General features: G+C 48.7%; 1 pseudogene; it reads left to right on the top strand.

Annotated features, from left to right (window-relative positions):
* Positions 1 to 24,044, top strand: part of LOC131589891 (zinc finger protein 850-like) — a 480,942-nt pseudogene that overhangs the window by 377,634 nt on the left and 79,264 nt on the right.

Raw genomic sequence — 24,044 nt, 5'->3', positions numbered from 1 at the left:
CGCTGCTTATGCAGCTGCGAATTTACCTTCCCGAGCGACTGCATCCCGGCGGTACGGGAGCGTCCTCCCCGCTGGAGTCGGTCCTGCCGCTCCAGCCATCCCCAGTGTCCGGTGAGACTCCCGAGCTTTGGGCCCCTGGTGTTTCTCCCTTGCTGTGTTCCCGGTGGTCCCTGACCTTGAACTCCACCCTGGTTCTCAAAACCCATCTCCCTGCCTCTGTTCGGGGCTGTCTCTGGATCTGAGTTTGTTCCTGAGCTGGATAAATGGTTTCCTGAGCAGAATCCTGTCTCGTTGGTGTCCCATGCTGGTTCCTGGTAACTGTGGCCTCCCTGGACATGATCCTGCAGCCCCGGAATGCAAGACCCTGCAAACTCAAAACCTGCCCTTGACCCCCCCAAAAATCCCAAAATTCCCTAAAATTCGCCCAAATCTCCCCAGATTCCCTTAATTTCCCTAAAATGGCCTTTTTGTTCCCCTCCGCTGCCTCTGCAGACGGTGTCTTGGGGACACCCCCATGAATTTGCAGGGGACCTCTCCTCCCCTGCCACACCCAAAAACCCACTGCTTTTGGAAAAAAATTCCCCAAAATCCCTTTGATTCAAGGGGGAGTTCCCCCATTTTTTATGCATTTTTTGGGGGTTCCCCCCAGATTTTTCAGGTTTTTTTGTCTTTTTTTTGGTTTTGGCATTTTTCAAAATGAACTTTTTTGGGGAGGGGGTTCCTCCAATTTTTTGGGAGGGGTCCCTCAATTTTTTCCTGGGAATTCAACCCCTCCCCTGATATATCCTTTGTCCTCCTCCCCCCAAATGGGGTAGAGAGTATCTTTTCTTTTTCTTTTTTTTTTCTGTTTTTCTTTATTTTTACCTTTTTCCCCTCTTTTTTTTCTTTTTTCCTCTTTTAATTTATTTGCACTTAATTTGGGGGGCTGAGGGGCAGGAATTTTGGGGAGGGGTCGACTGGGGGGGCTAGAAAAGTTGGGGAGATGCCCATCCCCCCAAAAAACAGGAAAAATCACAGGAATTCTGGTGGTTTCTCCCCATCCCAAGGTGTGAAAAATATGAAATAAAAAATTTACATTCTCAACTTTTCTGGTGATTTTTGGGGAGGGAGTTGCGATTTTGGGGGGGGGGTTGGGGAGGAGTTGCTGGTTTTTTGCGGGGGAGTCTCCCAGGTTTTGGGGTGGAATTTGGGAATTTGGGGGGAATTTGGAGGTTTGGGGGGAAATTTGGGATGTTGGGGAGAAACTTTGAGGGTCCTGGGGGAATTTCGAGGTTTTAGGGCAGAAATTTTAGGATTTTTTTGTAACTTTTGGGTGTAGGGGGAGGAAATTTGGGGTTTTAGGGAGAACTTTGGGTTTCTTAGGGGGAGGATTTGAGGTTTTGGGAAAGAAATTGGGGTTTGGGGGGAAAATTCGGTGGTTTTGGGGGAAATTCTGGGGGGTGGGGAAATTTTGGGGGTTTTGATGAATTCTGGGGTTTTGAGGGGAAATTTGGGTTTGGGAGGAAATTTGGAGTTTTGGGGTGGGATTTTGAGTCTTGGGTGGATTTGGAACTTCGGGGGGAGTATGGGGGTTTGGGGGGTTTTTGGGGTGATTTGTGAGGAATTTTGGTATTTTTAGGGAGGAATTTGGTGGTTTTGGGGGGAAATTCAGGGGTCCTGGAGGGGTTTTGATTTTAGGAAGGGAATTTGGGGAGAATTTTTTGGGTTTTGGGAGAATTTCCATTGATGGGGAGGGGTCCTGATCCCATTGAGACGGGGCATTTTGGGGAGGCCTGAATTTGGGGAGGGGTCTCAGGAAGGATTCCCCATTTTGGGGCAGGGTTTGGGGTGGATTTAAGGGGGGGTTTCCAGCAATGGGGAGGCATCTCGGGGGTGGGATTTGGGGAGGGGTCTCATCAGAGCACCATCCTGAGCTGGAAGTGGAGGGGATGTTGGAAGTAGAATTTGGGGAGGATCTGGGGGGAGATTTTCCAGCCATAGGGAAGGGTCCCGATCCTGGGGCAGTTCCTGAATTTGGGGAGCAGTCTGGAATTTGGGGGGTCTCATTGGGGAAGCAGGCGGAGCTGGAAGCGGGGCACGATGTTGGCGAAGCCGCTCTCCAGGGGGGCCGTGGGCAGCTCCTCGGGGGGTGCTGGGGGTTGCGGCTGCAGGCGCTGCAGCAGCGAGGTCAGGAACAGGAACAGCTCTGCCCGTGCCAGCGCCTCCCCCAGGCACAGCCACTGCCCTGTGGGGAGGGGGCGTCAGCACCGCCCCACCCCAAAGGGTCGGGGGTCCCAAAAAGGCTGCGGGTCTCCAGAGGGGCTGGGGGTCCCAAAGGGATGGGGGTCTCTAGAGGGGCTGCGGGTCCCAAAAGCGGCTAGGAGTCCCAAAATGGGGCTGAGAGTCCCAAAAGGGGCTGGGGGTTTCAGGGGTTGGGTATTCCAAAAGGGCCTAGGGAATTCCAAAGGGTCTGGGGACTTTGGGGGCTATGGGATCCCAAAAGGGTCTGGGGTCCCAAAAGGGTCTGGGCTACCCCAAAAAGGGTCTGGGGGGTCCCTAAAGGGTCTGGGAGCTTTGGGATAGGGGTCCAAAAATGGTCTGGGGGTTTCAGGAGTGGGGGTCCCAAATGGGTCTGAGGTCCCCACCCCGAGGAATTTTGGGATTCAAAAAGAACGTAGGGCCCCACCGCAAAGGAATTTGGGGATTTTGGGATTCCAGAAGGATTTAGGACCCCACCCCAAGGATTTATGGGATTTTTGGGGTGCCCACTGGCCGAGAAGGGCACAAAGGCCTTGTTGCGCTGGAACTGACCTGCTCATCCAGGAACTTCCCAGGTTCAAATTTTGGGAATTTTTGAAGGATTTGGGGTTGTATAGGACTGAGCTCAGCAGGGGGTAAATGTCTGTGTCCTGAGGGGTCAGGTGTGGGGCCAGAAGGGTCATTTGGGGTCAGGTATGGGGTCAGAGTGGTCCTTTAGAGTAATTTGGGGTTATTTGTGGTAATTTGGGGTCATTTGAGTCATTTGGGGTTACTAGGGTATAAGAGACAATCTGAAGTTTCCCTCATCTGCCTCACAACCATTGCAAGAACAGAGACCAAGACCCTGAAGACCCCAAGGGACTTTGTGCAGGGGTTCTGGCCTGGTTGAGGTGGAAGCTTGCCAGGTGATGGTTTGCAGGTGTGCTTTTTGTGCTGTCAAGGTACACTGCCTTCATTCCTGCTGCTGAGCAGGGACTTGTAAGGAGCGGCCTGTTCTGTACCTTACACCTGCTTCCCAGAGCAAGGGGTCTCATCAAAATAGCCGAGGAATTTCCGCACCTCTTGGCCAGCTGCCCCTTGCTTTGAAACAGACTGTAAAAATGACTTTTCCAAGTTACTTTCTTCGAGAGAGATCTCCCCATGGAAGAAGACACCGGTGACCCTGTCTCATCTGTTGGTAGCTATAACCCCCCCTTTTCTCTCTTTGCATTTTGCCTCTTTATCCCTCTCTCCCTCTCTCTCTCCCTATCCTCTATCACATAACCCTTGTTGCTGGCACTAAAATAAAGATGCATTACTGCTGTTGTGATTTAAACTGAAATCCCTTGGTGTCCTTTTTGCACTCTGAGATCAAACGAACCTCTCACGACTTCCACTTGTGTTAGCGGATCGTGACACTCGGGAGCGGGGTGACCCAAGGTGCGGCTTAGAGCAAATGCTCCACGGCACAAGGATATTGGTAGGCGCACGGTGGAGACAAGGATGAGGAGGAGACCTCCAGTGTGGGTTCCAAAGGCTTTTACTCAGCAAAAATATATACTCTGCTCAGTTTTGGGAGCTTGTCTTACAGCAGCTATAGAAACTTGCTTTAAGCAAAAAGGTGAGGAAAGAACTAGAACGGACTCCTTTCAAAACCTAGTTGAAATTTTGCAAAAACAATTAGATGAAGAAAGGAATGAGATCCATCTTTTGCCAGTGGCCCGAAGAGAGCAATGGGTTAAAAATTCAAAGAATACTTACCAAAGAAACAGTGGAGAGGGAAACCCCTCTCATTAATCAAATTTAGCCTCAAAAAGAACTGATGAAAAATTGTGGGGAGCGCTGCTGTCCTAGCTTGAAACCTTTAATTAAAACAGAATATAATCATATCAATGATGAAGATCTTGATTCGCATACAACCACTAAAGAAATCCCTTACACTGCTACTGAATTGGCTAAACTGAAAAGAGAGTACGGGCGTCTCCCTCACGAGTCAGAGACAGAATACATACTGCATCTCTCACTGGAGGAGATCAGATTTGACTGACAGAACAAGAAGCCAGTGGGTACTGGGGACATGGGGTCTTCTCAACAGCAGGAGACAGATGTAACCCGTGGTCCCTAACTCAGCGTGCAGCTTATTGGGCAGCAGGGCTTAATCCATTGGAAAGGGGAGACCCTGTAGCTATAGTTGGTACTCCTGACCAACTACTGGCAGACATGCACAAAGCTGCCTGCTTGCAAATGATACATGACAGAAAATTAACTATTGGTTATGAATCACCAATGCAATTACCTATGAAATGATGACCCCTTTAATTCGAGGCCTTCCAGAATCACATAAACCTACAGCAATTCTCCTTCAAAAAACCATAGCAGCTATAACTCCTGTTGTTGGCACTAAAATAAAAGTGCACTATTGCTGTGATTGAAACTGAAATCCCTTTATGTCCTTTTGCACTGTGAGATCAAACGAATCTCTCATGACTCCCGCCTGTGTTAGCGGATCGTGACAGAGTCCTCAGCAATGCAGGCAGCAACACAGGCAGGAGGACACAGATGGCACTTCCTGGCTGGGACAGGGCTTGTGGCTTCAGCAGAACCACCAAAGGCCAAGGGGCTTCTGGCCATCTTTCCTGCACCACTGCATGCCTGGGCAGCTGGCAGAGCACAAGCACCCTTTTCCCCCTCTTCCCCTATGCCCCACACACCCTGGGCAGCAAAAGAAAGCTCCTGGGAGTCTGTCTATTATAACATATCCTATATTATTTATATACTAAAGCAAAACAAAAACGAAAAGAACAATCTTGAACGAAAAAAAGTCCCTGCTGGCTGCTCATGTGGCTCCAGCAGACAGAGCCTCCCAGATCAGCTCTCTGCAGAGCTCCAGCAGGACAGCCAGCTGAGGCCAGACAGACGAGGCCGTGACCTCCATGCCCTGCGGAGCTGATCTCGCAGCCTCTGGAATGTGGAGATCGGAGCATGGTCTCCTGCCCTGAGAAGGCACAATGTCTGAAGTGCCAGGCTTCCAACTTCCAGGCTGCTGTCATATGCTGTGTCTTCAAGGGCTGGAAGAGAGACAAACAGAGCCACGGTCAGATCCCAGACCTGCGGGGGCCCAGCAAGAGCCCCATGCCAGGGCCATCCCAGCCGGTTCTTGCCATGGCCAGCAGGGAACAGGGACCAAGGGGACCAGCCCGAAGCTGCTGGCCACGAATGCCCCACATGCCCCTGAAATCTCGGTGTGCTCTGCCCACGCCACCCCTCACCCACACAGGGAGCAGAGCCCTCCACAGCCAGGCCACGGCTTGCAGCTCTCCCCGACAGCCCTGCTGACAGTCTGCTGCCCTCACTCACCCTCACAAATGAGCAGCATCTCTTTCTTCTTCTCCCTCAGGTGCTCCCCGGCCATCCCTGGGAACACAGAGCCTGTCAGGGCCCCAGCAGCACAGCTCCCTGCCAGCGGCGCTGCCAGCCCTGGGGCCACACGCCCTCCCGCCCCGGCAGGGCTCAGCCCGGGCCCTTGCCGCATCCTCAGCCCAAGGGCACGGCTGCCAGAGGCCGGCAGCAGCCCCGAGGGCAGCCGGTACCCCAGGACACCGGGCCCGGGTGCCGCTGCCGGGGCAGCAGCCGGGGCTGGGGCCGAGCTGCGGCGGGGCGGGGAGGGAGCCCGGGCTCATGGCTCACCCATGAACCTGATGGCCGCCGCTCGCAGGGACTCCTGTGGGCTCTGCAGGTACAGCAGGGCCCGGTGCAGGTCCTCAACCGCTCGGTTCCTGTCCTGTGCCAGCTGCAGAGAGCGGCAGGAGGGAAGGGTTGGTGCGGGCTCTGCCCCTCGGCCGGGCGCTGTCTGCGGCCAGCTCCGGCCTCCCGTGCCCGCCCAGCCCTGAGGCCCGGCCAGCAGCCGCTGGCGCCGGGCCCTGGAGGGGGCAGAGGGCCGGCTGCTGCCCGGGGAGCCGCGGTGCCGACCCGTCCCGCAGCCCCAGTGGCTCGGGGCTCCATCGATACCCGGCTCGTGGCCACAGGAGCCTGGAGAAGAAGCCGTGCTGCTCCCGGGTGCAGCAGTGGGCAGGGGCGCAGCTGCCAGCCCCACACACTGGGCACCAGGGACAGGGGGCTTCTCTAGGCTGAGGCTGGGCCGCCCAGGCCGTCCTTACCAGGCCTTCGCTGAACTTCCAGAGTTTCTTATCCAGCTGAAGCATCTGTTCAATATCCCTCCTCTTCAGGAATCTGGCTGAAGAATGCAGTGTTTCCTGGGACACCTGGAGAGCAGCAGAGACCCGGAGATGGCCCCACAAGCCCAGGCACAGGACCCGCATTTGTGTGCCAAGGCCTGGAGGTGCCAGGGCAGGAGGCAGCCGAGCCCTCTCCCAGGGTGCCACCAGCAGCCCAGGTGTCCTCACCTCTGCCACATGCTGGTTCTGGTCATGGCAGTGGAAGAAGAGTGGGAGCAGGCTCTGGCGCACATATGACTTCAGGGCCTTTCTTCCCTCTTCCATTAATAAATCTATCATCTTTTGAAATACAAACATGGAGCACAGCTGCACCTGGCTATCATCCTGTATGAAAGGAAGGAAAATAGACTTCAGTACTGCTTGCTTCGGGCCCCCTTCGGACTGGCCTGCAAATGCACAGGGCACAAAGTGTCTGGGCAGCACCCAGTGGCTGTGGTGGCTGAGGGCACAGAACCTTACATTGTCAAACAGTGGAAGGAGCACCTCAGCCAGCTGCCGGGCGATGGGGATGGCTATCGGGGCACTATTATACAGGAACAAATACTTGAGAAGAACCATGGTCATCCTGACCACGTCACTATCATTTTCCTGCAGGAGCTCCAGCAGGTTTTCAGTCAGGCTCCACATTTTCTTGGCCTGTGGGGAAGAGAAGTCTGTGAAACCCCACCCTGCTGCTGCAGGTTGATCCTAAAGCACTCGGGCAGCTGAGCCAGGAGGCAGGAAAGCTGGGAGCAGCTGCCTCAATGTCTGAAACTCAGCTAAGCTCAAGGACTGCATTTGCCATCCCTACGCTGCCCACATGGATTCAGCCACTGTCCCCTTCTCACCATCAGGGGATTCTTGCCAAGCACTAGGAGTCCTCTGAGTGCCAAGCGTTGCCTCTCCCTGCACTCGCTCTGCAGATGGTTTGACATGATGTCCAGGATGCTGTCACTGCATTCAGTCAAGTCCAGGCACTCCAGGACCTGAAAGGCACAGGGCAGTGACAGGGGAGCTGGCTGGCAGGAGGCCGGAACCACACAGAGCTGGGCCCTGGCAGCAGCACAGAGCACGGGCGGTGAAATCCCAGGCAGCTGCAGCTGTGAGAGGGCAGAGAGCTGGAAAGTAGCTGGCCTTCAGGCTCACCTCTACAAGGAATGCCAGGGCAGCAAAATCCCAGAATGGCATCTCTTTACTGAGCAGGCTGAGCAGGTAGAATGCTACCCCGGAACACAAGTGTACGGATGAAGAGCACATTTCTCTGAAAGGAAGAAAGAGGAAGCAAAACTCTGAGCCAGCAGCTGTAAAGCTCTCCCAGGAATGACTCACAGAGGGCTGATCTTTCCCCACCAGCCTGCAAGGGGACATGGGCCCTTGGGGAGGTGGCTGCTCCTGGTCACCCTCCTCTCCCAGCCTTTTGAAGTCTCCTTGGTTGTTCCTTGGTGACGAGGCCCTTGGGCCCACAACCACTGGGATGGTGTGGGGCACCCGGACACACAGGGCACAAATGCCAGAGGCAGTGGGAAGAAGGGGGTCTCACCTGGCCAGCAGACCCACAGCATAGTGGTGGGTGTCAGCACAGAGCAGCGTGTCCCAGCCACACTTGCGTTCCACTTCCAGAACCACATGCTCACACTGGAGAAGGCAGAGCAGGGACTTCAGGGTCTGCACTGCAAACCTGTGTGCACAGCAAGGCCCACGTCATGCTGGGAGCACTGGCTCCTTCCATGGGGACACGGCAGGGACAGGAGGAGTGGGATGGAGCACCTGCTGGGGCTGGTGGCAAGGCCGTGTTGCTCCTGGCATCCCGTCCAGAAGGTATCAACTTCCTCTGGCATATCCAAAGTGCTGAAGAACACTTGGAAGAGCAGATGCACAAAGAGGCAGGGGAAATACACATTCACTACACGTGGGACACAGGGCACCTGAAGGAACTTCCACATCACCACAGTTGCCTGCAGAGGACAAAGCACCCTGAGACAGCGCTCAGTGCTGAGGTGTGTCTGTGGCAGGGCCTGAGCGTGGCAGGGAGAGGCTGGGGGAGACACAGGGGGAGAATCGGGCCTGGTGCCCCTGAAGCTGCCCCTAGGCCAGGTTTCAGCCCGGTGCCTGAGGCAGGGAGATGCAGTGGGGGAAGGAGGAAACAGAGCTGCTGAAGACATGGCTGGCCATGGGGTGAGCAAAGGCCAGGTGCAGAAACTCACAGCCAGGGCAAAGACACCCATGTTGTCCCCATCGGAGGTGCACGTGCTGTGCTCTGGCCAGTTCCCCAGCACATCGAGGAGTATCTGCAGCACTGGCTCCACAGTCCTGCTCGAGCACATGACCGTCTTCCACATGGTCATAGCAGCTCTGTGGGGTGACATCTCTGTCTCACGGGGGTCTCAAACACATCCCCATGGCCTGGGCAGCAGTGGGGAGCTGGCTGCCAGCTCTGCCTCTGCCCACTGCCCCTCGCCAGCAGCAGCAGCACCCAGGCAGCCCAGCCCTGTGGGGACAGGGCCCTGAGGGCCATGGCATGGCAGCAAGCTCAGGGGCTGATGTAGCAGGGCTGGGAAAGGGAGCAGCCAGAGGCCTCTGGAACTCTCTGTTGGTCAGACACCTGGGCCAGGCTGTACAGGGTGATGGGCTGAGGAGCCCTGAGCCCTTTGGGCACGTGGGCCCCATACCTGTCACACGCTGGGGCCACACGCAGGAGAGCAATGACCACATCAGCGGGCTGTGCCTCAGTCAGATCCAGCAGGGTCCTGTTCAGCCTGTGCTCAGCAGACTCATTGGCCATGAGCCACTGGTGGATGTACCTCACCATGGCAGGCACCTGGAGAAGACACAGGGAGACTTGGAAAGCTGCCAGAGGGAGTCAGGAATGTCCCCAGCTTCCCTTCTCACCACGCTGCAATGGCCTCAAAGGCTTACAGTGATCAGCAGGTGTGGCTTGGGAGGCCAAGCGATCCCTGGAGGATCAAACCCTGGCCACAGGCTGCTTACTTGCTCTGGAATGGAAACACCCTCCTCCAAAATCAATTCAAGCATGGCAGCACTGGTGTCGGTGGTGTAGACGTCACTGTTTTCCATGGACCCAGTGCCCATGACGCTGGTCTCTTCCTGCCAAGTGCACTTGATGAATTTGTAAGTCGGGCAGGAGAAGGAAGGGTGGGAAGAGAGGAATATTGCATGGAGTGCTCCAAGCATGGTGCTGGGCTGAGCAGTGCCAGCAGGCCCAGCCCAGGTGGGGATGGCTGCAGGTACCTGCGCTGTTCTGCGGATGAGGCCACAGGCAGGGTCCTGCTCTTGAGTCTGGTCCATGGCTGCATCTGGCAAAGAGCAGCCAGAGCTGAGAGGCTGCGGGAGAGGCCGGAGAACACAGCCCAGCCCTGCACTCCCCAGGCAGGGACAGCCCTGGGATGCCTCAGGGGATGGAGTGTGGCCACTGCTGGTGGGGTAACCCCTGGCTTTCTTCCATCCTTTCTGTGGGCACGTCCCCAAGGGATGGGAAGGGGCGGGAGGGAACGGAAAGGGACAAGACATGATGGGATGGGATGTGGCCAAGCTGGCCACAGGCAGAGCCCTGATGCCCAGCTCTGCCACTCACCCTCCTGCAGTGGCTCAAAGTGCTGCACCTCTTCAGTGTCCTGTGCTGGGGTAGCTCCAGGGCCTTCCTCTTCCTCCTCCTCGACCCAGGCCAACTTGGGCACTTTTGGGGGTCGCTGCTCCATGGCAGTGACTGGTTTATGGCTGCTTGCAGGAGAGATGCCTCAGAAAAGCTCCTGCAGTCGTGCCTAGAAGGCACCTGCAAGACTGAAGTCAGTCCTGGCAAGACTGCAGGACAGCAAATCCTGCACGCAGGTCTTGAGGGCTCCTGCCACAAGGACAGGAGGCTCCTCGTCAAGGATTGTGGTCTGATCTCAAGGGCAGTGACTGCAGGGATGGGCAATGGCTCGGAAAAGCTCCGGGTCACCAAGTCCCACGGTCTGCCCTCGAGGGCACCTGCAGAAGAGAAGCCTCAGCAAGGCCACAGGTCAGCAAGTCCTGTGGTCTGGCCTCGAGGTCACCTGCAGGAATAACTGCTCAGAAAAGCTCCAGGTCAGACACAAACGAGTGTGCTGTGTGGGGGCTCCTCACAGCACCACTCTGGCGCGTCCTGTCCCGTCGCGTGCACCGAGCACTGTGGCGCGGTCCTGTCACTGCCAGCTCCTATGTCACCACATGTCACAAAGGGCCCTTTGACACCCTGTCCATTTCCATCCCATGGTGACCATATGTCACAAATGGCCCTTGCACACACTGCCACCTGCCCTGGTTCCCCCCGCCCCCATCCCCCCCAAAGTGGCCCAGGTTGGAAGGAATCCCTTGCCCAAAGTGTCTAAGACAGCCTGACCAGATCTTTAGGAATGCCTCAAACCATCAGCAAACGCTGCCCTGCTCTGCAGGCTCGGGGCAGCAGAAGAAGCCCCCAGGGCTGCCGACGCAGCCGCAGCAGGAAGGGCACGGGGCCTTGCACAGAAGCTGGCACAGCCTCCTTTGGACACGTCCCTGCTGGTGGCCATCCTAAACTCGCAGGTGTGACACAGACAAGGAACGTGTGGGCCAGGGCACGAATGCTGCTCTGAGCCCTGGGGCCCAGCCAGCACTGAAATCAGCAGGTGTGGCAGAGTCCCCACCGACACAGACCTGCCACCCCACCCGAGCCCTGGCAGTGCTGGTGCCCATCTCCTGCCCCAGAGACCTGTGCCCCTGGGGGCCTTCTGTGCCAGAGGGCAGCCAAAGCCCAAGTGCATTGGGGACTGTGCTCCTTCCTGCAGGGGTCTTGGCTGGAGCTCCTGTAGCAACTGCTGACAACTCTTGCTATCTGTCAGATGATGTTGCTCATTCATGGAATGAGGTTTTCCATGGAAGTGTTACCATGGGGTTAAATTAGTTTTGGAAAATGTTTCTTAAAATCTTGTAGAGGTAGGCCTCAAGAATGCTTGGTATTAGGGATGGTCTAGCAAGCTGAAATTTTTACGGTAAAGGGAGTTGGTACTTGGGGTCTCCAAGATACCCACCCAGAGATAAGATTTGTACATGTTCGTACAAGGATGAGCTAACTCTCATGAAGCAATATCGATAAAGTGAATGAAGATTTATTAATGAAGCAATATTGATAAGGTTGTTATAGTGATTACTGCTACAGCTGAAATTGTATAAATATGTGCACTTTGGGCAGAGACGATGGAGCTAGATTTGGGTTGCTGATACCCCTAGGTCCCGCATGCTTCAATAAAGCACCTGCATATAATCAGTTTGTGATTATGTGTGTTCCTGAACGCTAACAGAAGGGGTTTGCAGTAGCACAAAAACACCATCAGCTGCTGAGTTTCCTAGGATGGTTAGATTGTACGGAGGCACTGTCATGTTTCAGTGTGAACTTCTGTCTGTTTTAATGGGAGAAACATTAGCCCACTCTCTGATGTTCAAGGCCCCAGTTGCTGCATGTCCGTCTGTGTTGCAGCTGATACAAGGCAAACATTTCCCCCAGACACAAAGAGTCCTACCTGAACAGTCACAGAGCTACATCTATTTTTAATTTTAACTTTTTTAAATTTTTCCTGAGCCTGCTGGCTGTGTTCAAGGTTTTCTCCCAATTTTCTCCCTAGTGCACATTCTCCAGAAATTGTGCTTTTACATCCTTTTGAATTTATTAAATTTACCTGCAATGACCAGTCAATCAAAACCCTGAAAAACTTGATCTTCAGGTTGAACCCAGGCAAAATATTTATCTCCCACATCTGAAGCCATGAACTGCCAAGTACTGTCCCTGGTGTCATACTCTGTCCCCTGTAGGTGTCCTGATGCCATTTCAAAATGAAAACAAGCTTTAATATTTTTGTAGTTTCCACATTGACATTAAAATCCTTGACTAGAAAAATCACATGTCAAAATTTCTAGGATTCTTACACACCAAAGCTGTCATTTTCACCCTGGATTTTAGAGTGTCTGAACAGTCACACAAGGTTTTACTATTAGACATTACAGAAAAAGTCCCTGGTGTTCAGCTATACCATTCCATCAGCATATAGTCCTGATGATTCCTTTAGGCAGGAGCAGCAAACGCAAGAATGAGCCAAACAAGCTATTCCTGTGTTCTTATGTCCTGCACAACAGTAACTGGGAATTCAAGAATGGATTCAGGAGGCAATGGGTGCACAGGGAGCCACAGAAACTTTGGGATGCTGAAATGGACCAGCCTGGTGCCTGTGCCCAGGCTGCACCGGGCTGAGTCCAGCTGGGTGATCTAATAATGGTTGAATGGACACACCATGGGCCACTGGAGACTCCTACTCCTAATTCTGTGAGCTACAATATTCACCTGTGATTCACCAGATGATTTTTTCATCTTTGCTTGAAATCCAGAAGAGGAAAAGGTCAACATGGAAAAGTGTTCTTCCAGTTCTAGTGACAGTTGTGTCTGCACACCACCTGTGCCCATGGCAGGGTGGTTGGAACTGGACGATGTTTATGATATTTTGCAACACAAAATGTTCTGGGATTCTGTGATTCTCCAAGTGGAGTGGAAAACTGAGCCGTGTAAATCCCTGCTTTTTTTCAGCACATGCCGTTTCTTCCTTGATTCCCAGCAAGTCCAGGATATTGTTTCATGTGTCTTTAAGGTGCCTGGACAGAAGAGAGGGAGGGCAGATGCAGCGCAGGGCTCGTGCCTCATCAGAGTCTCTCTCTCACAATAGCGCTGATGCCGCTGCCTTGGGACACCTGAGTGTGGAAGGCGAGCCCGCCCTCAAGCATGGCCATCCAAGTCAGTCAGGGGCACAGGCTGCAGCTGAAGCTGCCAAGTGTTGCTGTGAGGCTGCAAGTGAAGAAAAAGCCATTGTGGCCAACTCTGCTGAAGCCTTTTGCCAAACCAAAGGCAGCTGTGCCCACAGCCTCCCCCTGTTTGGCACCCGGCTGCTGTGGACACCTCACTGTGCAGGTGCCGACGTTCGGGCTGCTGCTGCTCCTGTGCACACTCTGCTGCTGTTTCTGTGGGCTCCAGAGCCGCTTCAGCAGCAGCGACTCTGCAGCCCTGCTCGAGGAGACATCGCCACCCTCCCCATAGTGGCAGCAGCTCTGCGGGCCCCGAGCTCTGTGTCAGGGGAGCCTCGGTCACAGCACCGTGGCCTGGGCAGCCGTGAGGGCCCGGGCTGGCGGCCAGCCCTGCCTCTGCCCACTGCCCCTTATCACAGGCACCCAGTGGCCAGTGGCACCACCCTGCCCTGCATGTCCCCAGCCAGCCCAGCCTGGGCACCTCGGGCTGTCCCCACCCTCCTGGAGGGGTGGTGTCCCAGCCTCAAGGGCTTCTGCTGCAGGCCTGGGAGACATTTTGGGGAAGCACCAGATCAGCTGGGTGTCAGGAACAAGGCAGCTGCTCGGGAGCTGCTTATGGCCTCTGACACCCAATTCCTCAGGTCTTCCCACCACCCCGGCCCCTCAGCGGCCTCCTGTCCCCTTGGAGCCTCCAGCCTCCACACATCCCTTTCATGCCTTCCTATGGTTTTGTCCTGTCTGGGTCTCCACGCTCCCTCATCCATTTACATCCTCCCAGTGCCCTGTTCCCTCAGGGTCTCCCCTAGCCTGGCCCAGCAGCAGCGCCTCAGCCCCACGGGAGCTCCAGAGGAGCTGGATCAAGAGGCACCTGGGAGCCCTCAGCAATCCAAGCAGCACCACACGGGCAGCAGGACACAGATGGCGCTTCCTGGCTGGGACAGGGCTCGTGGCTTCAGCGGAACCACCAAAGGCCAAGGGTTTCTGGCCATTTTCCTTGCACCATTGCATGCCCTGACAGGTAGCTGAGCACAAGCACCCATTTCCCTCTCTTCCCATATGCCCTGCACACCCTGGGCAACAAAAGAAAAGTCTTAGGACTCTGTGTATTATAACATATCCTGTATTTACTGTATTTATATTCCCTATGTAGGGAAATATTTTAATAGAGTAAAAGGATGATATTTTAGTAAAAGCCTGTCTGCACAACCCTGCTTTTAATTCAGGAGACAATATTAAAGGCAGTGTCCTTGAAACTCTCCTGGAACAGCGAGAATAAAGAAAAACAATGGCATTGTGTACATGCAAAAGAATGTAAACAATTATGTATTAACCAACAGTAGCTTGCTAAGCCCCACAAACCCTGTCAAACCCTATAGAAGTGTGCTAAATATAGAAATAAACTACATTCGCTATACTTCTGTGAAGACTCTGTGAATAGTCTGAGCGGTTTTCCAATACCTGGCTCTCGAACAGGGACCCTTTGCGGGCAGAGGGAGCTCGGCAGGTCCGCGCTGCGGGAAGACGTGGAAGCGGATTGGGGCCAGAGCAGATTCGCGCAGTGGGGAGACGTGGAAGTGGATCAGAACTGGGTTGGTGGGTTTGCATGCAGTGAGAGGTGGAAGCGAGCCTAAGCTGGGGAAAACCAGGACAGAGGAGCCTGGGGTGAAGACAAGAGATAATTAGGCTTTGGCGCCCAGGGAGGAGGAGTCACGAACCTCCCCCCATCCACAGGGCTGCTAGCATGGATGAATTTGCAGCAGCACAGATACTGCTCCTAAACATTATCGTTAAACAAGGAGGGGCAGTCAAGGATAAGGACCTTGAAAAGCTCGTTTTATGGGCTAGAGGCAATGGGCACGGGCATCTCCAGGTCCTGCCATTGCTTTTTGCAGTGGAAGAATGGAGAGAAACAGGAGACCAGTTGTGGGAGAAAACGATTACAGGGAAAAGCAAGGACTCTCTGTCTCTTGGTCCAACTTGGCGGATTGTAATTAATACCTTAAAAGACATGAAAGCAAGATCTGCTCAGGCTGTGAGTCCCATAATTCTACCTGCATCACAGCAGCAGCTGTCTCCACCTCCCACTGCTGGGCGAGCATTCCTGTCTATACTGCCCTTGGAGAGAAGGAGGGACAGTCAGAGAGAAGAAAATAAGGAGATGTTCAATGTTTTTAAATTGATTGTGGACATACAGGGACAAGATATTAACTCTACTTTTGAAGAGAAGGCAGATTTAGATCGGTTTCCACCCGACACAGGGGGGCATGGCGGGAGCACTGGAGCGTGCACAGAGAACAAAGGCACCCCCATGGCAGAGGCATTGCAGAAGAAGCTCCAAGGCCACACGGGACAAATATCAGCAGTTACAGAAACAGGTGGCTCAGACAGCTTCAAAGGGGGACGAAAATAGTCAAAAAATCACTAACTATATGGTGTGTATATATAGTTCATAATTCATTACTGAAATTAAAAGTTGATAAACTGCAATGGTCATCGTTGTTACCACCTGGCCCTGAGAGGCTTTTCGTGTAACATCGCCTGTTTTTGTAAAATCATGTCCTTTTCCCTCTGTCTGTGAACAATGAGAGAAATATTGAGAGAAATAACTGCATTTGTTAAAGTTAACTTTGTCAGGTTTTTTTTCTCTCCGTTTTTCCCCTCTGTGAGAGCATGTGGGGGATGACGGAGACTTCACTCAAACTTTCTAGAGATAACAGCAGCAGAGTGGGCAGTTCACCCCCGCCCCCCACTCCCTCTCCAAGGATAGTACCCAATTTGTTAAAAAGTTATGATTCATTGGTTTTTTTAGAATGTTTTTATATACCCTTTGGGAGTTAATTTTGTGTTTTTAAGTAATTATGAGTTCTTGCAGTTTTAGAGAATTTTACTGGAGAAATCATTGTGATCCTTTTAGAAAATTTGAAAAACCCCTCTTTAGAAATGTTTAGGGTGAATATTAACAGAAGTAAAAAGTTACCTTGCAATAATTAGGTTTAAAACCTAATGTTAAAATACTGAATGATTTACAGCCACTAATAAAACGACCTTCCAATTAATGTTACCTACAGAAGATATTCATGGTTTAAAAATTAATTAGCTAAGAGAACTTCACTGCACAAGACAAAGTTAAGTTAACCATATATTACCCATTTGCTTGTTTTTTTCTAAAATTTTAATAAGGTAATTTCAACGTGAGTCTTTTTGTTATAAAAAACATGTGTAGCAGCATATATACCAATTTGGACTTTAGATTTTAATTAAAAGTTAGACTTGATGTTTTTGAAAAGTGCTACAAAAGCTGAATGACAACTTGCCAAATCCTGTGTTGTGGTTTTTCTCTAGTAAAACTGCACTTTAAAATCCTAACCAACTTAAGCATATAGCAAGCAAATTCCTGCTACAAATAAGTATTTTCAGTAACATCTGCCATTATTGTGAGTTATTCTCAAAGCCAGATGACATAGAATTGTGATGTATTTGTTGCATCCTTATCATCTCTATAGTGAATCCATGTTGCTGTTCTATTATGTTCAAAAGTATATACCAAACTTCTAGTTGCTTTTTTGTAATAACAGAGTAAGACTGAGTTATATTTTCATTTGATACAAATTAAATGTTGATAAAATTAAGCAAAGTTAAGTTTCACTCTGTTTAGGTCTGAATGTTTTTAAGTTAGGTTTTATAATTTTGGTATTCTTTTGAAGTTTTGTTTTTTACTGCTGTCATAATTAATTTCTACTAGGCTTGAATATTGTTTAATTCAAATTGTCTCACGTTTTGTTAAAAGACACTTGTCTAAACTGCAAAGTATAGTTATTTTCTTAGAGAGATGAAGATGACTACGATTGAGATAACTGTGATGAAACACCTATGCACACCTGCTTGTAGATAGAGGTGAATGCAGTCTATGATACCCTTGATTTCATCAGGAGTTCTGTTGTTTGTTGCGATCTCTGCCGTTTTTGTTTTCTATAGGTAACACAAAAGAATAGTGACTGTTATTTACTAGGAGATTTAGAAGTTTACCTTATTTCATTTTTGGTCATAAAGATGTAAATGTTCTAAAAATATTATTTTGATTTTGTCAGACATTTACTGCTGCCATATTCATTGTATAATGTGAATTTATGGATTTTTATGATGAACATTATCTATAGAGTGTTATCGTTGTATTTATAGCCGGCTTCTCATATATTTTGACATATCTTTGTATAATTACCTTTTATACACGTGTCATTTGATATCTTTCTATTTTAGCTACAGATGCATCTTGGTAAATAAGCTAAGCAACTGTTCCTATATAAGGTTTTTCCTTGTTTTTTACTCCTTTCCTTGTTTAAGAAGACTTGCTTTTGCCGAATCCAGTGTAGCTTTATTATTTTTCAGTGCTTCCAGAATTCCAGGAAAATGTATCATTGCTGAAAGTCAGCTGTCACAAGAGAAACTCCAGATTAAACCAACTGCTAAATGGTTGAATTGGTCTGGCCTAAGACTTCTGATCATTTGCTTTATAAGAATGGACTTCAACAGTTCTCTGTGCTGTAAGCATCTCATAGCTGCTAGCATTAAGAACCTTGTTTTGAAAATGAGTTAAGAGGCATCTTTCCAGTTTAAAACCTAGGCCCTGGCCAAGCCTTGACTTTACCTGGACAGAATGTTTGCCAACAGATCCAGATGTTTTCTGCACCAAATCAGTATTTGAGTCACTTTTGACTTGGTAATTTGACCCTATTAATATGACAGTTGGATCAATTTTGAAGTGGGCTTGGAGAATCATTTCCTGAGGTGGTTATCCAATCCTTCACTGATTTTATTATTTGCAGACTATGAGATGATGGTGCAGTGCTTTAGTGGTTAATAGTAATTCTGTATCACATATGTTATTAATTATGTTTATTATCTGACTGATTTCTGACTGCTGTAAGTTTTTCATTCATTATCTGTATAGTTTTGTGTTGATATTAATAGGCATGAGAAAAGTACATCTCACTTTTAAAAACAAAAGGAATTGAAACCCCGAAAACATTCAATTAATGTCATATGTGCTGTTGGGTTTCAAGCAAGAAAAGCACCCCGATCAACTCCAGCACGGCGGTCACTCTCAGCCGCTCGGTCCATACTCCACAACATCAATGTGATGGATGGCAAATATGGCGATTTATTGCAGGGAAACTTAACATTTTATAGCCTATGTTCACTGTGTTACTACCATCTACATACGTCACACCTAGGTGCTATTGGCTAATTGCAAGAGGCCTTGCTACCCTAGCTTTCCATTACATCCCGAGTTCTTCCGCACCGCCAGGCCTTAACTACAGCATATCCCCTCTCTCTATGAATAACTAATTTGATAAAATGTAAGGTGTGTTAGTCTTAAAAATTCTAATGTTATTTTTATATACGTATCTCTAAACACTTTATCTACTTATCTATATTAAAAAAGGTTTTCTTTTTGTTTTGTTTTGTTTTGTTTTAAAAATTAATAATATAAAATTGAATAAAATATAGGATACATTATACTTAGCTAAAAACTAAAAGCTTATAAAATAGATACTACAGCTTTCATTGGTAAATATAAAGCACATGCAATAACTAAATATATTTTAAAGCATCTGTTGCCTTTCTATAAACAAAATGTTAACTTTTTCTAGTTGGCTCTTAACAAAAGACACAATCTTATTTAAAATACATGGTCCAAAGATCAGCACAAGTAAAATCATCACAACTGGTCCAGTCAGGGTAGACACCAGGGTGGTCAGCCATGGAGATTGATCGAACCAGGATTGGAACCAGTTTTGCTGGGCTTCTCTCTCTGCTTTTCGTTGAGACAGCCTGTCTCGTAGCTCTGCCATGTTGTCTCTCACTACTCCGGTGTGGTCTGCATAGAAGCAGCATTCTTCGTTCAGGGCGATGCAGAGGCCTCCTTGCTGCATGAACAGAAGGTCAAGACCTCGCCTGTTCTGCAAAACAACTTCAGAGAGTGAGGAGACTGACTTTTCTAGAAAGGATATGGATTTCTCAATTCTCTGTAGATCTTCATCTACAGTCATCTGTAGCTGAGAGAGACTATGACTCTGGGTTACCAGGGCGGAGACACCTGTGGCTGCACCGGTCGCTCCCAAGCCGAGCAGCATTGCTATTGACAGTCCTGTCAACAGCTCTCTTTTCTGAAGGCGGCCTGCCCGCTCAAGGTGCTGGTTCACTTCTTCTCCGGAGTGGTATAGGACCCTGGGGATGATAATAGCTAATACACAAAAGTCAGCGGAGGAGTTAAAGCTCTGGGTATAGATGCAAGGGCTTAGCCCACTGCGGTTGCAAACCCACATGCCAGACAAGGGGGCGATTGCCCATTTCACACAGACTTTTTTGTCAACAACAGTGGCTTTGCCCACACAAAACCCTCGCCCTGTCATGTGGCTGATGGTGATTCTGCGAGAAGATGACTCACTGCGGCACTGGACTGGGGCTTCCGCATTAGTCCACATCGGCTGGTTGTTAAGGGCCACAGCCTCATAGTAAGGGGGCTGTGTGTCATTGCACAGCCAGCAGGATTCTGTGGCACTGGGGTTGGATTGATTTAGAGGTAAAAAGGTGGCATCTAACATTCGATAGAGCGAATTGAAAGCAGTGGCTTCAGATCTTTGGGGAGAAGTTTCTCACTTATGCAGCGGGTACAGACTATTAGATTGTGGGTTCTCAGCTTGTACCACAAGGCTGGGGCCAATTGCTTCAGGTGTCATGACTGGGAGTCGGATAATTTGTACTACTTCACCAGGATCTTTGCCAGGCTTGTGCAAGAATACTGACCACATCCTTCCGGTGGTCCAACCTACATCTGCTGGCTGCAGCACCTGCATGATCATTTGATGACAGACTTTAAATTGATCATCATAAAACCCATAAAACACTTGCCCTATGGAGTTGAAACTGGGACGTATACAGCCTGCCGGACCCCAGGTTACTTGCAGAAACTCGTCTGCTTTTGGTGGTGCCCACCTGTTACTCAGGACTATTGTTTCGCACTCCCAATAGCCACAAAACCAATACCCTAGTTGGCAGCAGTAGTCTTTGCCTGGGTTGGTGGCTGGGCTCAAACACATTGACCTTTGGCCAGTTCAGTGGACCAGAGTGACCCATATGTTCTGTCACTTTTGGATGTTAGTTAGCAGACAGTTGGTCATGACTATAAACAGCACAATTACTATAAGCAGCTTACCATGGAAATGACACCATACTTGCAAACTCACAGCTAAAGCTTTAACATTAAATGAACTTTCAAAGATGCTTACACTACCTCTTGAAGGGGGAATACTTATGCTTTATACTAATATAACAATTACTACACAGGCTAGACACTTTACCTTAAACTATTATCTAACTACTTTTAAGACACGTGCTCTGGTATATATGTAGTCTAAGCGTGAAAGCAATTTGCTGAAAGGGTAAACACACAACTACAATTTGCTTTATATAAAGTTAGATGAAGTCTCTACATTTTTCTTACATCTTCTACAGAATTTCTCTAACACCATTCAGTCTTGTAACGTTCACTGCTCCCATGATGTCAGCTGGCAGCTGATCGGTGACTGAGGGCTTCGATGTTCAAGTTGTTCTTCAGATCCTTCTAAATCTTAAAACAGAAGATAACTGAAAAATTGGTAGAGACACAACATAACAACAACATAAAATTTCTATTGGCAACTGTCTGTGTAGTGTTCAGACACAACTGTGTCCTGACAGGTCCACTTCTGATCCATGTCTGAAGTACCAAGGCTGTGTGGTGACTTCTCTGTTCACTGGATCTCGTGTGTTCAGAGGCAGACAGTCTGGTCAGATGGACAGGTGACCTTTTTGAACCTGCCAACAAAACACAGACACTTCTCTCCTTGAAGTTAATGAATTACACTAATTAAATGCTTTTAGGGCATCAATTTCCCCCATTTTCTTAAAAAAAAATAAAAATGAGATGTACTTCTGTTATAAACAACATCAACACAAAACCATATACACAATTAATAAGAACCTATAACAGTTAAAAATCAATTATATCTTAGACATTATTAATAACATATATAATATAAAACTACTATTAATTACTAAAACACTGCTCTAGCATCCCATAGTTAGCAAACAAACAGAAACAAAAAATCATCAGTGAAGGATTGGATAATCACCTCCGGAAATGATTCTCCAAGCCCACTTCAAAATTGATCTAGCTGTCATATTAATAGGGTCAAATTGCTGAGTCAAAAAGTGACTCAAATACAGTTTTGGGACAGAAAACATCTGGATCTGCTGGCAAACATTCTGTCCAGGTAAAGTCAAGGCTTGGCCAGGACCTAGGCTTTAAACTGGAAAGATGCCTCTTAACATATTTCTAAAACAAAGTTTTCAATAGTAGCAGCTATGAGATGCTTACAGCACAGCAAACTGTTAAAATGCATTCGTACAAAGCAAATGATCAGAAGCTTTAGGTACCAGACCAATGAAACCATTCAGCAGTTGGTTTAATCGGAAGCCTCTCCCATGGCAGCTGATCCTCAGCAATGGTACATCTTCTTAAAATTCTGGAAACACTGAAAAATAAGAAAGCTATAACAAACAAAAACTGCAGAGATTGCAACGAACAACAGAACTCCCGATGAAGTCAAGGGTGTCACAGACTGGATTCACTTCTATCCACAAGCAGGTGTTCATCAGCGTTCTATCACAGCTGTTTCAGTTGTAGCTATCTTCATTTCTCTAGGAAAATAACTATACTTTGCAGTTTAGACAAGTGTCTCCAATAAAACATAAAACAATTCAAATTAAACAATATTTAAACCTAATAAAAATTAATTATGACAAAAGGAAATAACAAAACTTAACCTTAAAAGAATATCCAAGTTATAAAACTTAATTTAAAAACATTCAAGCCTAAACATAATAAAACTTGACTATTCTTAATTCTATTAACACTTAATCTGTATTAAATAAAAACATACCTTAATCTTATTCTGTTACTACAAAAAGCAACTAAAAGTTTGATATATACCTTTTAAACACAATATAACAATAACATGGATTCACTATAAAGATTATAAAAATGTAACAAATCCATCACAATTCTATGTCATCTTGCTTTGAGAATAACTCACAATAACTGCAAATGTTACTAAAAATACTTATTCATAACAGGAATTTGCCTAGTATATGCTTAAATTTGTTAGGATTTTAAAGTGCAGTTTTTCTAGAGAAAAACCACAACAACACAGGATTTGGCAAGTTGCCATTCAGCTTTTGTAGCACTTTTCAGGAACATCAAGTCCAATTTTTAAACTAAAATCCAAAATCCAAATTGGTATATATACAGTTATATGTGTTTTATATAACAAAAGGACTCACATTGAAATTACCTTATTAAAATTGTGGAAAAACAAGCAAATAGATAATATATACTCTAACTTAACTTTGTCTTGTACAGTAAAGTTCTCTTAACTAATTATTTTTTAAACCACAAATCTTTTCTGTAGATAACATTAATTGGAAGGTTTTCTTGGAAGCTGTAAAACACACCATATTTTAACCTTAGATTTTAAAACTAATTATTGCAAGGAAACTTCTGTTAATATTCACCTTAAACACCCCTTTTTTTTTTTGACTTTCAAGGAACCACAGTAATTTCTTTAGTAAAATCCTAAAAACTGCAACTGCATAAACTCATAATTACTTAAAACACAAAATTCATTCCAAAAGGGTATATAAAAACATTTTGAAAACCCAATAAACCATGACTTTGTAACAAACTGGGTATTATCCCGGTGCTTTTTCTTAGAGAGGGAGTGGGGGGGTGAACTGCCCGCTCTGCTGCTGCAGCTCTGCTCTTATCTTTCCTCACATTCTCTACATACTCTCGCAGAGAGGAAAAATGGAGAGAGAAGAATTTACAAGCTGATTTATGACCCCAATAAACCAAAGCCTTGCAATAGCAAAAATAAAATCCTTAGATTTGCAATCTACCCCCCACTGATTATGTAATTCAGATACGACCTTTATCAAGGATTCCATCTTCGTTCAGGATGCAGGAACGTCTCCCTCGCCAGGATCAGCCCAGCTGTCCTGGCCACTGCTTCTGTATTCCACGTAATCCTCGCTTTCTGGGTTTGAATCCCGCTTTTGGAATTTTTCCCGGGTTTTCGGCACCATATGTGGCCTTTAAAGCAAGGCAGACACCCTGGTTCAGAAGCCAGCACGGTGGCCCCCCTTGGCCACTCGGACCGTTCTACCCACAAGACATCAATGTGATGGATGGCGAAGAAACGGCATTTATTGCAGAAGAATTTGACATTTTATAACCGAGGGTCACTGTGTTACTCCCATCTGCTTTGATCACAGCTAAATGCTATTGGCTAATTGCAGGGGTCATTACCGTACTCTGTAGAGAAGGGGGGTTACTAACTTTCTGTTACATCCCGAAATCTTCCGTGCCGCCATGCCCTACTGCTACAGGGGACAAGGGCCACAACAACTTGGGGCGGGGGACGGGGCACCTCCAGCCTGGCACCGCGACTCCCGTCGGGCGAGGTCTCCCGTCACTGAGCCCCTGGAGCGGCAAAACCTGGGCAAAGCTGAAGGCAAGGCCGTGCGCCCCCTGCAGCCCCTTTCCGACACATGGGTCTCTCACACCTGGCAACAGCGGGTCGGGAGCAGGGAACGGGGCACCGCCAACCTCGGCCGACCGGGCACCTGGTCTTCGGGACTCTCGGAGAAGTGCCGGGGGTAAAGCCTCGAACGAGGCTTGGACAATGACAGAGGCGCCCCCGGCCGACGTCT

Source organism: Poecile atricapillus, chromosome 30 (genome assembly GCF_030490865.1).
Source record: "Poecile atricapillus isolate bPoeAtr1 chromosome 30, bPoeAtr1.hap1, whole genome shotgun sequence".
Taxonomy (NCBI): domain Eukaryota; kingdom Metazoa; phylum Chordata; class Aves; order Passeriformes; family Paridae; genus Poecile; species Poecile atricapillus.
Note: the sequence above shows the minus strand (reverse complement) of the source record. Positions and strands in the feature narration are given on the sequence as shown.